The sequence below is a fragment of the Theropithecus gelada genome, chromosome 4 (genome assembly GCF_003255815.1).
Source record: "Theropithecus gelada isolate Dixy chromosome 4, Tgel_1.0, whole genome shotgun sequence".
In the NCBI taxonomy this organism is placed as follows: domain Eukaryota; kingdom Metazoa; phylum Chordata; class Mammalia; order Primates; family Cercopithecidae; genus Theropithecus; species Theropithecus gelada.
This window is the reverse complement of record NC_037671.1, coordinates 19,364,609-19,379,490: the sequence shown is the minus strand read 5'-3', so window position 1 is coordinate 19,379,490 and position 14,882 is coordinate 19,364,609. Positions and strand designations below refer to the sequence as shown.

Here is a 14,882-nt window from a genome sequence, read left to right as displayed (position 1 = left end):
CAGACAGAGAGCATGAGAGGGGGAGATGGGAGGGAGAGAGATAATTCATATCTGGACTTAATTGAGGTTCCAAAGGCTACATCCTCTCCCTCTGCAGTGCCTTCCTGAGGGGTTCTCTCCTCTAGCCTGAAGAATCTTCCTGGTCTTCTCAATGGGTTAGGCATCGCTGACACCGCACCCACAGAGAAATTCAGAAATGTGCAAATGGTTGAGCTTACTAAGCAAAATCACAAATTTGATTGGGGAAGTTGTGGAAGAAGAGATGGTTTTCTCCAAAACAGATGGCATTGTGACTCTAGGCAGAAATCCTGCATGAACAGACTCTTGAGGATGCCTGACCTCATAAGACCCCCCCCCCGCCAACATCACACCCCCAGGGAAAGCCGTGTGATACGGTATGGTGGTGACAGACCCAGGGGTGCGGCTTTGGGTCTCTGGCAGGACAAGTTACTTCACCTTTCTGAGCTGCAGCTCTCTCCTCTCTAAACCAGGCAAATGAGTTTTGTTTGTGTGTTTTTTTTGGGGGGGGGGAGGTTATGTTCATTTGTTTGCTTGTTTTGAGACAGGGTCTTGCCCCGTCACCCAGGCTGAAGTGTAGTGGTGGGCCCATTGGCTCACTGCAGCCTCAACCTCACGGGTTCAATTGATCCTCCCACCTCAGCCTCCCCAGTAGCTGGGACTATAGGTGTGTGCCACTATACCCAGCTAATTTTCTATATTTTTTGTAGAGACAGGGTTTCACTATCTTGCCCATGCTGGTCTGGAACTCTTAGGCTCAAGCAATCCACCCACCTCGGTCTCCCAAAGTGCTGGGATGACAGGCGTGAGCCACGGCACCCGGCCACATATGATTCTTCATAGGAGATAATCTCTCGAGACTGCTCGGTTTTTTAATGTTTCACTTTTATACTTTCCAGAACAGTGCAGCCCTTGTAAAAATTGATTAGCATCAGTTAACCAAAAACCAAGAAGGGTATTAAGATGAACATGTTCATGTATGCCTCTTAGCGTGAACCTCATGCTAAGCGGCATACAGACCTCGTGGGAACTAAAGCCATCTCGTGTAAAACTGAGGGGTGTTTTAGTTTGGGGATTATTTTTAAGGGGCTGAATTCCTCATTAAGACTGTGGAAAGATGCCCCCAGCGTTGTCCCAGCTGACGCTCCAGACAAGGCAATGTAGGAGAAAAATGCTTTTCCGTGTTTGTCACTATCCCTGTGGCATTGCCCTGCCCGGTGCAGCATTTCTCGCTCGGGCAAAGCGTCTATGCATCCCCCAGGCCCCCACCTAGATACTGTAGGAGGAAAGGGGAATGCCAGGTATTGTCCATTGTTACTGTGTGCACCAAAGGAAGCCTCCTTCCTCTTCAGTGAAAGGTGATAGCACGTTCCCCACCCTGGAAGAGAGTTGCTACTTTGGCATGCCTTGATTCTGGTTGAGAGTCCCAAAGGATGACAGAATCACTTCCCTTGAGCCTCACTGCCAAATATAATCCACTTAATATCCTCCACGTTTGAGGCCATAAGTCTGTGGCGCATCCCAGATGGGACCCCCCAAGCGATAGCATCAACGTGGGAGCCAATGCGACTCAAAAGAAGGATGGGGCTTCGCACCTCCTCCTTATGTAGGAAGTAGGTTAGCTGCTTGGAAAATGCAGGAACTGACCCTGAAGAGAGCTGAGTCTGAACGTATCCCTCACTCATCAGTAGCACTGGGACCTTGTGCAATGTTAGTTTTCCCTTCCCTGCTTCAACTTAGATGGCTCTGGCCCTGAGAAAGTGATTCACAGCTGAAAAATAAATCAAAGGCCTCATATTCTAAAAAGCATTTCTGGAAGGAGAGGCAGCTGATGAAAGTCTAGAAAGAGGCTGAACTTTTCCAATGAGCACAATAAGCCGTTTTTACCCTGCCTGTAATCCTCGGGGTGGAGTCCCGCGAGTGGCCGAGGAGAGCACCCTTCCCGCCGTTCCTGTTTGTAAGGCTGAATGATGTCATGCCAGCCTGCGTAAGCATATCAGTCTTATTTCTGAGCATGAACTGGACGTGAGGGATGCATTGGTGCTGCAGCCCTCCAGATAGGTAAGACAACCAATGCAGAAACAAGGGCTCCCGGGCTCCTCTTCTTTTTCTGCAAGAGGCTGTTAGCGACGTGTCCGCTGGGACAGCCCTGCCCAGGATGGCCCCAGTCAGGGAGACTTTGCCTTCCATCTGGTGGCGTTCTATATTATCCCATCCTTCTGTTTCACCCTTCCTAGGTTCAGCTTCTCTGAAGAGTACACAGCATTTGCTCAGTGGAGTTGTAAAATTTATTGGTAAAGTGCTCTGGGCTGACACGTTCCTTTGCTTCTTTCCTAAATGCCAGGCTCTGTGTGTTATTAGGGCCGTCTGTCGCTTCCCAGCACCTCCTGAGGTGACTGCTTCCCTGACTTGGTGGCTGCTTAATATTCAGTGCCATTTCCTCCTCCCGACTGTCCTGGCGTGGGTGTGAGTGTGCCTGTGTGTGCTTGTACAGCAGTTGTTATCATGATGTACTTACTGGGTGTCTACCGATGGCTTTCCTTTCATTCTACTATTTTTTAGCTTGACTGCTGTGAGCTGTGAGTCATGGATGGTAGCATTATGCATTGAATGGATTAGCTGGTACCTAAAAATAGCCAAGGCCCTCATGCAGGCGGCACATGAGCTTGTAGAGTCAGTCCCTTTGCAGCCAAGGCAGACCCACTTGCCAACATTGAACATGCCGAGCTTGGTGGCGATGAATCCTAACGTATCAAAAAATAGATAGTTGGTGACTGCCCTGTGTGCAGAGCGCAGCCCTGGATTTGTGCCGCAGTTGTTGGTAATACACACTTCCTATCTGTTCTGATGCTGGAAAGGCTCCAACAGAGAAACTATGTCAAACCGCATTTTTGTTTGTGGGTCTTTGTACCTCTCCCAAAAAAAAAAAAGAGAGAGAGAGAAAGGCTCTGCTTTAAACTTTATGTGCTACACGTGCTCCCAACTGGGTCATCTGATATGTTTTGATTCTCTCCAACCATTGTTGTTTATAGCATTTAAAAAAAAAAATTAAGCACTATTGTTTAAAGCAGTTTTAGGTGTACAGCAAGTAGAGAGAGGTCCCACACACATAACAGTTTTCCGTTATTAAAATCTTGCATTGGTATGATAGATTGGTTACAATTGATGAGCCAGTACCGATACCTTATTTTTAACTGAAGTCCATAGTTATACTACGGTTCACTCGGTGTTGTACATGCTGTTTTTGATGAATTTCTGATGTCATGTATCCAGCATTACAGTATTATACAGAACAGCTGTACCACCCTAAAAATCCCTTATGCATCAACCATTTGTCCCCCACACCCCACCTTAAACCCCTGGGACCCACTGATCATTTTACTCTCTCCATAGTTTTGACTGTTCCAGAATGCCATGCAGTTGGAATCATCTAGTATGTCGCCTTTTCACACTGGCGTCTCTCACTTAGCGATATGCATTTCAGGTTCTTCATGTCTTCTTGTTGCTCTGATAGCTCATTTCTTTTTAGCACTGAATATTATGTTGTTCTTTAAGGCACATCTTGTTTTTGAGATGGGATCTTGCTCTATTGCCCAGGCTGGAGTGCAGTGACACCACAATAGCTCACTGCAGCCTTGACCTCCTAGGCTCAAGCAATCCTCCCACCTCAGCCTCCCTAGTGACTGGGACCACAGGCACACACCACCACACCCAGCTAATTTTTGTATTTTTCTGTAGACATGGGGTCTTGCCATGTTGCCCAGGCTGGTCTTGAACTCCTGAGCTCATGTGATCCTCCCACCTCAGGTCCCCAAAGTGCTGGGATTACAGGGATGAGCCACTCTGCCCTACCTAAGGCACACATTTTAAAGCCCCAGAAAAGGAAGGCAAGTGAGCTAGAACCTGTGTGCCTAAGGGCTTCCGTGTCACAGCTGCTGTGGTCACTCGCTGGACTGTGTCCTTCCTGGCCAGCCCTGAGCCTCCCCACAGGGCCTTCCCACAAGGGAACTCTGTGAGCCACGCTACCACGTGTGAGAAAAACCCAGCTTTTAATTTGGGATTTGTGTTAGGAGGCATCCCGGTGCTAGGGTGTGGGTTTACTGAACAACCCTGAAACACTTCCACCAAGGACTGAGTCAGGCTTTGCGTGAACATGATTCAGTGTTTTAAATAGAACACTCACAGAGATTCTTACACTCAGCCAAAGAGTTTTGACTGTTTTTATTAATGATTTCTAAACATTGCAGTAAACGGGTCTCTCGCTTACCCCCTTCATCCTTGAGACAGGGTTTTCTGATTTTTTTCATGCTGAGAACGTAACCATGCAGACTAGCCTTCCAGGAGAGCAGACCGGCCTTTACAGGTAAAACAAGACTGAGAATTTCACTTGCAGACAAAAGAATACCCAATTTAATAATTTCACCAAAAACAAGACATACTCACTGAAATCGAGCTTATGAGAGATTTCATTGCTCCCAGCAACAAGCGAAATTTGTGTGTCTGGGATAGTGTCACGACAAAATGTTTTGTGAAACAGATGCCCTTCGCAATTTGTGAAAACAGGGACTCTTGTGAAGGAAAAGGGAGACATATTTAAACAACAGACGCTTTGTTTTCTTTCTATCTTGTTTTTGGTGATATGTACATATGTGTGTATATAGACATAGCACCAATCTAAGATTGAAATATACAATCAAACAGCATAAATATGTGTGTATGTGCATAGTGTTTAGATACAGTAGTTATTGACTAAGTGGTAAAAGGAATTTTATTGAATTTTCATACAGAGGAGCTAAAATTTTTCTTAAAAGCCAGTCACTTAGTCAGATTAGGAAGGTGACACTGAATAAATAATTATGAGCCCAGAAGTGAGTCTGTGTTGTCTCCCTGTCTTGGTTCCTCCATCCCAAATGGGAGTTGGAGGTGATGGTTTTAGAGGAGTCGGTTGAGGGGGCTGAAGGGAAGAAGTAGGCAGATCTCTTATAACCGTACTGATGAGCAAATGGGCTTGCTGGCAGCAGCAGGAAAAGGAAGGGAAAGAGTGGAGGATGGTGGGAGGCAGTCCACCCTCAAAAGCAAGAGGTGCTGGCGACAGTGCATCCAGAGATGAAAGACAGAGGGGCCTCAAGCTGACAAAGGCCATCCCTGAGCACGGTGGCTCACATCTATAATCCCAGCACTTTGGGAGGCCGAGGTGCATGGATCACCTGAGGTCAAGAGTTCAAGACCAGCCTGACCAACATGACGAAACCCTGTCTCTACTAAATACAAAAAATCAGCCTGGTGTGGTGGCAGGCGCCTGTAATCCCAGCTACTTGGGAGGCTGAGGCAGGAGAATCACTTGAACCTGGGAGGTAGAGGTTGTCGTGAACCAAGATTGCACTATTGCACTCTAGCCTTGGCAACAGAGTGAGACTCCATCTAAAAAAAAGAGAAAGAAAGAAAAGTTATAAAGGCTACCCTACATACTGCTTAGTGTGTTTGAAACAGGATATATTTATTGGATGAAGAAAATGAGCTCTACTGAGCTGTCTGGCGTTATGTAACATGCTTTGGTTATCTGTGGTACTGCTCCCATGAGTTTATTTTCATTGAGATTTCATCAGAAACCATTCTGAAAAATGTGTGGAACCCCAGCAAGATCATAAAATGACTTAATGATTACTAACACAGCTGCAGGAACGAGAGTGGAGAGAAAATAACTGAAGTATATGATTCAATAAAATCATGACGACCTCAGCATCTGACAAGGTGAGGTGGCTGTGGCTCCGCTGAGAAAGCTGCCTGTTAGCGGGTAAGCCACAACCTGGAGAAAGCTCTGCTCCTCTCCCTGGTGGAGGCCATAGCCCACTTTAGTTCTGGCTGGTAAAAAAAAAAAAAAAAAAAAAGGAAAAAAAAAAAGACAGGCAGTCTCTCTATTGCCCCCTGTTGTCCAGTTGTACCATTGCAATGTTTTTCCATACAGAAGGCAAACAGAACTATTCTTTCAGGTTTGTTTTTTTTTTTTTTTTTTTTTTTAGGATGGAGTCTTGCACTGTCGCCTGGGCTGGGGTGCAATCGCGCGATCTTGGCTCACTGCAACCTCCGCCTCCCGGGTTCAAGCAATTCTCCTGCCTCAGCCTCCTGAGTAGCTGAGATTTACAGGCGCCCGCCACCACACCTGGCTAATTTTTTTGTATTTTTAGTAGAGATAGGGTTTCACCATGTTGGCCAGGCTGATCTCGAACTCCTGACCTCATGATCAGCCCGTCTCACCCAAGTAAATAAAAAAGAATGCATAAGAAGATAACCAGTCCCCTTTGGCACCAGGGACTGGTTTCATGGAAGAAGATTTTTTCACAGGATGGGAAGAGGGACAGGGATGATTTTGGGATGAAACTGTTCCACCTCAGATCATCAGGCATTAGTTAGATTCTCATAAGGAGCACACAACCTGGATTCCTTGCATGCTAAGTTTACAATAGGATTCATGTTCCTATGAGAATCTAATGCTTGCGACTGATCTGACAGGAGGTGGAGCTCAGTTGGGAATGGTCGCTCACCTCCAGCTGTGCAGCCCAGTACCTAACAGGCCATGGACTACTACCGGTCCATTGCCTGGGGGTTGGAGATCCCTGGTATAAAGAGGAGAAGGGGCCAGGCTAGGTGGCTCATGCTTGTAATCTCAGCACTTTGGGAGGCCAAGGCAAGAGGGAACTTGAGGTCAGGAGTTTTGAAACCGGCCTGGCCAACATAGCAAGACTCCTTCTCTACATAATAATCATCATTATCATCATCAACAGAACATTAGCTGGACATGGTGGTGCATGCATGTGGTCCCAACTACTCAGGCAGCTGAGGCAGGAGGATCTCTTGAGCCCAGGAGGTCAAGGCTGCAGTGAGTCATGATCATGCTACTGCACTCCAGCCTGGGCAACAGAACAAGACCCTATCTCAAAATAAAAAAAGAAAAGAGAAACTATGGAAACTAGAGTGTTGTTATTTTAAATAGAGCTGTCAGGGGAGTTGTCTCTGAGAAGGAGAGTGGGTGGCAACAGTACGTGAGGCAAAAAAGATTCCAAATGAATGGAGAGAGTAGCAGGTGCCCAGATGGAAGGCGCAAGTGGGGTTAAAGGACCAGCAAGGAGACCACTGTTGCTATGGTGTAGGGAGTAAGGTGCACATGCAGACCACATCAAGCTTGCATATGGTGACTGAGCGAGTGAGACGCAGCGTGGCCAGGACAGAGGTGGTGGAGGTAGTGAAAAATAGTCTCATTCTAGGTGTATTTGGAAAAGGAACCCATACAGTTTGCTTATAATTGGGATGTATGTGATGTAAGAGAAAGAGCGGAAGGAAGTGTGATTCCCGGGTCCTTGACTGAACAGCCGGAAGAATGGGATACCATTTATGGAGATGGGGAAGAACATGGGATGGCCACCGGGCACGGGCACATGGGGAGGTCTGATGTGTTTTAGGTCACTTTAAGTTTGAGTTGCCTGTTTGACATCTGAGTGGACATCATCAGATAGCGTGGTCACTGGTGTCCAGATGTGCCCTTGTGAAGTGTTTTGTTTTGCATGTATGTTCTGTCTCCTCGTGGGAGGCAAGAAACTAGGTCTTAACCCATAGGTGCTCTTCTAAGGTTCCTGACACTTCGCAGGTGCTTGGTGTGTACTTGTTGAACTTTTATTAAAGCTGCAAAGCCTGACGTGTGTCATTAGGAACACTCAATATTATTTTGAGGTTAGGCGCAGTGACTCACGCCTGTAATCCCAGCACTTTGGGAGGCCAAGGCGGGCAGATCACTTGAGGTCAGGAGTTCAAGACCAGCCAGACCAACATAGTAAAACCCCATCCCTACTAAACATACAAAAATTAGCCAGGTGTGGTGGGTCATGCCTGTAGTCCCAGGAGGTGATTGAACCCAGGAGGTGGAGGTTGCAGTGAGCCGAGATGGTGCCACTGCACTCCAGCCTGGACAACAGAGCAAGACTCCATCTCAAAAAAATAATAATAATAACAATATTTTGAAGCTGTCAGCATCATAGGGAACACCCATATGAGTCTTAAATTCAAGGAATTCACAGACTCATTGTTCCAGTTGAAGATGACATCATCCTACAAAATCACACCGTCTCTGTTTCACATCCAAACCAGTCCCCGCTGGCACTGACAGCATGTTTTGAGATGGAGAAGGCTCCTCTCCAAGGGAATTGCAAGCAACCGATTTGATTATATATATTCTCACTGAAAAATCCCTCAGTGAGATTTCTTCATTAACCGTTAATGATCAGTTAACCTTTAAGAATGTGTATATCCTTATGACACACCTAATTATAAAATAAAAATAGATTCGCTATGAATACATGAGTGTACCTATTTGAGATGTGTGCAACAAGATTTTAACTTTCACCAAAGAAAGGGAAAAAAAGTTATTTTCCTTCACATACATTCAGACCCCAAGCAGGGGAAAGTGCATTGTCTAGATAGTTCACACTAATTAGTGAGGAGAAAACTAGCATTGGGCTAGCAGGCTATCCAATATGTGCCTACAATGATCAGATTATCTGAATAATCTTCTGCTCCCACCTCAGCTTTCATGGACCCAGCTAATAGCTGGTCGTGGCATCTTTTCACAGGGTGACACAGCTCCTTTGGTAGGAAGCAAAGGCAGAATTTAGGCAAAAAAGAAGCAAAGAGAAGGCTTTGAAGTGATTAAAGAAGAATCTCCCAAGCCTATCTAAGTTAACATAAATTCCATTAACAGGCCAGGTGGGCACAGTGGCTCATGTCTGTAATCCTAGCGTTTTGGGAGGCTGAGGCAGGCAGATCACCTGAGGTCAGGAGTTCAAGACCAGCCTGGCCAACATGGGGAAACCCGTGTCTACTAAAAATATAAAAAATTAGCCAGGGGTGGTGGTGGGCACCTGTAATTCCTGCTACTTAGGAGGCTGAGGCAGGAGAATCGCTCGAATCCAGGAGACAGAGATTGCAGTGAGCTGAGATGGTGCCACTGCACTCCAAGCTGGGAGACAGAGCGAGACTCTGTCTCAGAAAACAAAACAAAACAAAAAATCCATTAACATCATCTTATTTTAGTGCACATCTCAAATATTCTCTCTCTCCATCACTTTTCTCTCATGAATTTTTTGGTAGGCTATTCTAGCTATGGTTCACACCACAGCATTTAATTCTAACGCCTGTCTTTGGAGGTTTGGAGTTTGGTTTGGTTCGGTTTGGTTTTTAGAGACAGAGTCCTGCTCTGGCACACAGGCTGGAGTGGTGCAGTAGCTCGAGTGACCCTCCCACCTCTGTAACCGAACTTAGGTTTGGCTGCTCACCACTCAAAAGCCAAATATGAGAGATGAGGTTGGTGAGAGGAAACGCAGGTTTATTGGGAAAGCCAGCATAGTTGAGAAGATGATGAGCTAGGCTTCTAAAGTACTATCTCCAGGCCGGGCACCGTAGCTCACACCTGTAATCCCAGCACTTTGGGAGGCCAAGGCAGGCAGATCACCTGAGGTCAGGAGTTTGATACCAGCGTGACCAACATGGCGAAACACCGTCTCTACTGAAAAATACAAAAATTAGCCAGGTGTGGTGGCACATGCCTATAGTCCCAGCTACTCAGGAGGCTGAGGCAGGAGAATAGCTTGAACCCAGGAGGCAGAGGCTGCAGTGAGTCAAGATTGTACCACTGCATTCTAGCCTGGGCAACAGAGCGAGAATCCATCTCAAGAAATAATAATAATAATTTGTAAAAAATTAAGTACCATCTCCAATTTTTTAGGCTGGTTGGAGGGTTTTTATGGAAGGGGGCTATGGGGGAGACAAGGAGGTTGGTATCGAGGCAACTGAGGACCGTAGACATTTGGGCACCAGTGAGGGTTCGAGAAGGTTGGGAACTTCTTTGTCCTTGGTCAGGTCACAATGCTCCTATCAGTCTTTTGTATTTTTAGTAGTTTCACTATCTTGGCCAGACTGGTCTCAAACTCCTGACCTCAGGTGATCCACCCGCCTCGGCCTCCCAAAGTACTAGGATTACAGGAGTGAGCCACCGTGCCCAGCCACTCCTATCAGTCTTTAACAATATATAGTTAGTTGTTTTTATACTTCTCCTTTAATCCCAGAGTTAGTTTCTAAAAGTACATGATTGTTGTTTGTGTATAGTATCTCGGTGCTATAAAATTATCCTAGCCTACATGCAGGAAAGGGTAAAACCCTTTAAACAAAAATGAAGTTAGTTATGTTTGTTCTTTTGCTATTTCACAGTTGTACCTCAGCCTCCCAAAGTGCTGGGATTACAAGAGTGGTGTCTTTGGAGTTCTGAGATGTGAAAATAATGAAAGGGTTTAAAACGTCCAACAACATTAGGAAGTCTTTAGTGGGGAACATGAGCATGTGTGTCCTGGCTTTTGCAGTAATCAATTATAGTACCTGTTATAAAGGGCTTGTAGACATTTCTTGATGAGTCTACAGATACTTGGTAACGTGGAAATCCTCAGATAGGTTTATCTGTGAGCACGTAGTAGATGTTATTTTCAGAAAATTAAATATTGCCTGCCCTGTGAAGTGTGTATAATGTGGCTCACACACCAAGGGCCTCTCCATGGGTAGGTGTCCGGCCGTCTGCCAACAAAGAGGCAGGGAGTTATCCAGGAACACACAGAACCAAAAAAGAGGCTGACATGTTTGGAAATAAGCTTTCTGGTCTTCTGAATGTCACATTACCTCTGCCTGGTGATGGGCAAGAATAAGCAAACCGCAATTCTGGTAGAGAGTCTTACGAGATAGATATTAACACCTGAGAGTTTTATTTTTACAACTTGGATTTACAGCAAAACAATCTCCACTTGATGTGGGATTGGTTTCCTTCTGTTCAGTTTGTGTTGTTAATGGCTCTGAAAGGTTTGGGAGAGGATCTGTGGAGCCAGTTCCAGATCGGTCCTCCTACTTAGAATACAGTGGGTATCCTCATCTGATACAGTCACTTGTAAGTGTATTTGTCTATGTATATATGCACATATATGTTTGTGTGTGTGATGTAAATGTAGTTTTGAAACGGAATAGTGTCGCACACTTGTACAGGGTAACTAGAATTGTATGAGTGGCTATAAGGCAGACACTACATCACAATTATCTGTACCATGGAACAAGCCCATGAGCTTATGCCTTTGGATCCTACTTATTTCAGGCAATATTCACCACTGTTGCGGGGTAGTGGGAATGCTGAGTTCATCTCTTTTGGTGGCATTGTAATATCTTTGCTCACAAGGGTAGAGGTCAGGAGGCATAGAAAAAAGAAAATGGGTTTGGGGGCCAAAGACTGGGATAAAATCCTAAACCCATCAGCTAATAGCTATGACATTAGGCAAGTGACTTAATCTCTCTGTGACTATTCATAAAATTTATAAAATTGGAAAATCTATACTATTCCATACTAATACTGTTGTGAACATTAAACAAAATACTTTTTGTAAAGTTTGTACCTGAGAGCTTGACAGAGAGTAGGCACTCAAAAACTTTTAGCTTGCTTCACATTATAAAACTAGCCCAGAACAATGAAACTTTCCCCCCAGTAATACATGCAGGTGTATGGGTTCATGCTTACAGGCTGCCATATGAATGTACTCTCTAGTTGTCTCTTCTAAAAACATGCAATGTGTGGATCCAGTAAAGTCTGTCATTCTAGAAGTGTATCACAACTGTATCAATCAGAGTTAACAAAGGAGACAAAAAAGATGAAGTAGAAAAGCCACAATCCGTGGAAATTTACTACTTTTAAAGTTTTTTTGGTACTTCAATTATGCATGTGTGGTTTTGTGTGTCGGCATGTGTATAAAATCCAACAGAGGCCGGGCGCGGTGGCTCACGCCTGTAATCCCAGCACTTTGGGAGACTGAGGCGGGTGGATCATGAGGTCAGGAGATCGAGACCATCCTGGCCAACATGGTGAAGCCCCATCTCTACTAAAAATACAAAAGTTAACCAGGCATGATGGCACGTGCCTGTAGTCCCAGCTACTCAGGAGGCTGAGGCAGGAGACTCGCTTGAACGCGGGAGGCGGAGATTGCAGTGAGCCGAGATCGTGCCACTGCGCTCCAGCCTGGGCGACAGAGCAAGACTCCCTCTCACAAAAAGAAAAAAAAAAAACAGAATATTTTAAATATTGTTACATATAGCCAATATTATTTTAGATTTACCACATATCTACCATTTTCATTCCTCTTCATTCCTCCCTGTACAAACTTCAATCTAGATTTGTTTTTTCTCTACCTAAAGAATACCTTTTAGTATTTTCTATAATGCAGATCTGTTGGTGGTGAATTCTTTTAATTACTGTTTGTCTGAACGTGTCTCTATTTTGCCTTCATTCTGGAAGGACCTTTTGGCTCCATACAGAATTCTCAATTGGCAATTATTTTTCTTTAGCACTGTAAAGATATTCCATTATTTCCATTGTCTACTGGCTTCCATTATTTTTGTTGAGATGTAAAGTGTGAGTTCAATTGTTGCTTATTTGGAGGTAATATGTATTTTGTTTTAAAGGCTTTTTTTTTTTTTAATGGAGTTTCTCTGTTGTCACCAAGGCTGGAGTGCGATGGCATGATCTTGGCTCACTGCAACCTCGGCCTCCCGGGTTCAAGCGATTCTCCTGCCTCAGCCTCCCAAGTAGCTGGGATTACAGGCTCCTGCCACCATGCCCGGCTAATTTTTATATTTTTAGTAGAGATGGGGTTTCACCATGTTGGCCGAGTTGGTCTCAAACTCCTGACCTCCGGTGATCCACCCGCCTCGGCCTCCCAAAGTGCTGGGATTACAGGCATGAACCACCATGCCCAGCCTATTCTAGAGACTTAATGATATTTTTTTCCTGTGTAGTTTGCAAGATGTCTTTGATTTATAGCAATTTATTTCTCATCTGCCTCAGTGAGGATTTCTTTTTATTTTTCCTGTTTGGGCTAGGCCTTCTTGAAACTGTTTTACTATCCTTCTTCAGTGTGGGAAAATTCTTAGCCATTACCTCCTCAAATATTACTTCTGCCCTGTTACCTCCCCTCTCTTCCTCCTCCTAGGATTCAAATTGTGTGTCTGTTAGCCCCTCTCAATTTATCTTATCTGTCTCTTACCCTCTCCTCCATATTAATGTCTGTTAGCCCCTCTCAATTTATCTTATCTGTCTCTTACCCTCTCCTCCATATTAACCATCTTTTTGTCTCTATGTTCACTCTGTGGAGTCTCTTCTAAAGCTCTAATTAGAGAATCCACTTCATGAATTCTTTCTTAATCCATATCTATTCAACTGGAAAACTCATTGCATTCTTGATTTCAATGGGTATATATTTTAATTCTATAATTCTCATAGATCTTTTTAAAATTTTTAATTAATTTTTTTAGAGACAGGGTCTCACTCTGTTGCCCAGGCTGGAGTGCATCTTGCGATCATAGCTCACTGCAGCCTCTAACTCCTGGTCTCAAGATCTTCCTGCCTCAGCCTCCTGAGTAGTTGGGACTACAGGCACGCATCACCACACTAGGCTATTTTTTAAAAAAAATTCTGTAGAAACAGGGTCTCACTTTGTTGCCCAGACTGATCTGAAACTCCTGGCCTCAAGTGATCATCCCCGTCTCAGCCTCCCAAAGTGCTGGGATTACAGACGTGAGCCACCATGCCTGGCTTCATGGATCTTTTAAAAACAGGTCCTAGTTTCCTATCAAAATTCTCAAGCTGTCTTTAATCTTCTTAAATATTATAAGCATAGTCATTGTAAAGTCTGTATGTATGACTCTATATGAGAAGCCCTGGAGCATCTGTTTTTAAGATCTGATATTTTATTAGTGTGTATACATATTATCTGGTCTCCTCATGACCACCACCTCCCCTTTTTAAATTGAATGCTTTTATTTGCAAAATTGTGAAAATAATTCAAGACCTTAATCCAGTTTTAGGAACACAGATGAGTCAAATCTGAGCTTGAGACCTTGAAAGGCCTGTTGGCTTGTGGTTCACTATCACCTCTAAGGGACAGTGCTTTGGGGTCACAACTGAAAAGAATGGGGTTCACCAGAGAGCACCCTCCCTTGGTGTACCCTGAACTTCATTACCTTTTCCCTATGCTCTTAACATTATCAAAAGTCCAGTTGGTTTCCCAACTGCTCCACTTTGGAATGTTCAAGTGTCTTCAGGAGATAACAGGCCCCTAACACCAGCTTCAACTGCCTGGGCCATCATGCTTTCCTGATGCAACCCAGGGACTTTGTGTGTGTGTGTGTGTGTGTGAGAGAGAGAGAGAGAGAGACAGAGAGAGAGGCAGAGAGAGAGAGAGAGAGAGAGAGAGAGACAGAGAGATGGAGTTTTGCTCTATCGCCCAGGCTGGAGTGCAGTGCTGCGATCTCGGCTCACTGCAGCCTCTGCCTCCTGGGTTCAAGCAAGTCTTCTGCCTCAGCCTCCCGAGTAGCTGGGATTATAGGCACCTGCCACCACACCTGGCTAATTTTTGTATTTTTAGTAGAGACAGGGTTTCACCATGCTGGCCAGGCTGGCCTCAGAATAAAGTGGCGCAATCTTGGCTCACTGCAACTTCCGTCCCCCGGGTTCAAGCGATTCTCCCTTCTGAGTAGCTGGGATTCTAGACGCCCGCCACTACACCTGGCTAAGTTTTGTATTTTTAGTAGAGACGGGATTTTGCCATGTTAGCCAGGCTGGTCTCAAACTCCTGACCTCAGATGATCCATGTGCCTTGGCCTCCCAAAGTGCTGGAATTACAGGCATGAGCCACCGCACCTGGCCTTTTTACTATCTTATTTGCTGTCCAGTACTATAAGAAAAAAAGTTTAAACATTTTGTCCAGAGTTTTTAAATTTATTTGTTTGCTTACATT

At 44.9% G+C, this 14,882-nt stretch overlaps 1 protein-coding gene across 1 annotated transcript in view; it reads left to right on the top strand.

The window, feature by feature from the left end:
• Window positions 1–14,882, top strand: part of ATXN1 (ataxin 1) — a 458,821-nt gene that overhangs the window by 435,230 nt on the left and 8,709 nt on the right. The gene's annotated exons all lie outside the window — the stretch shown is intronic.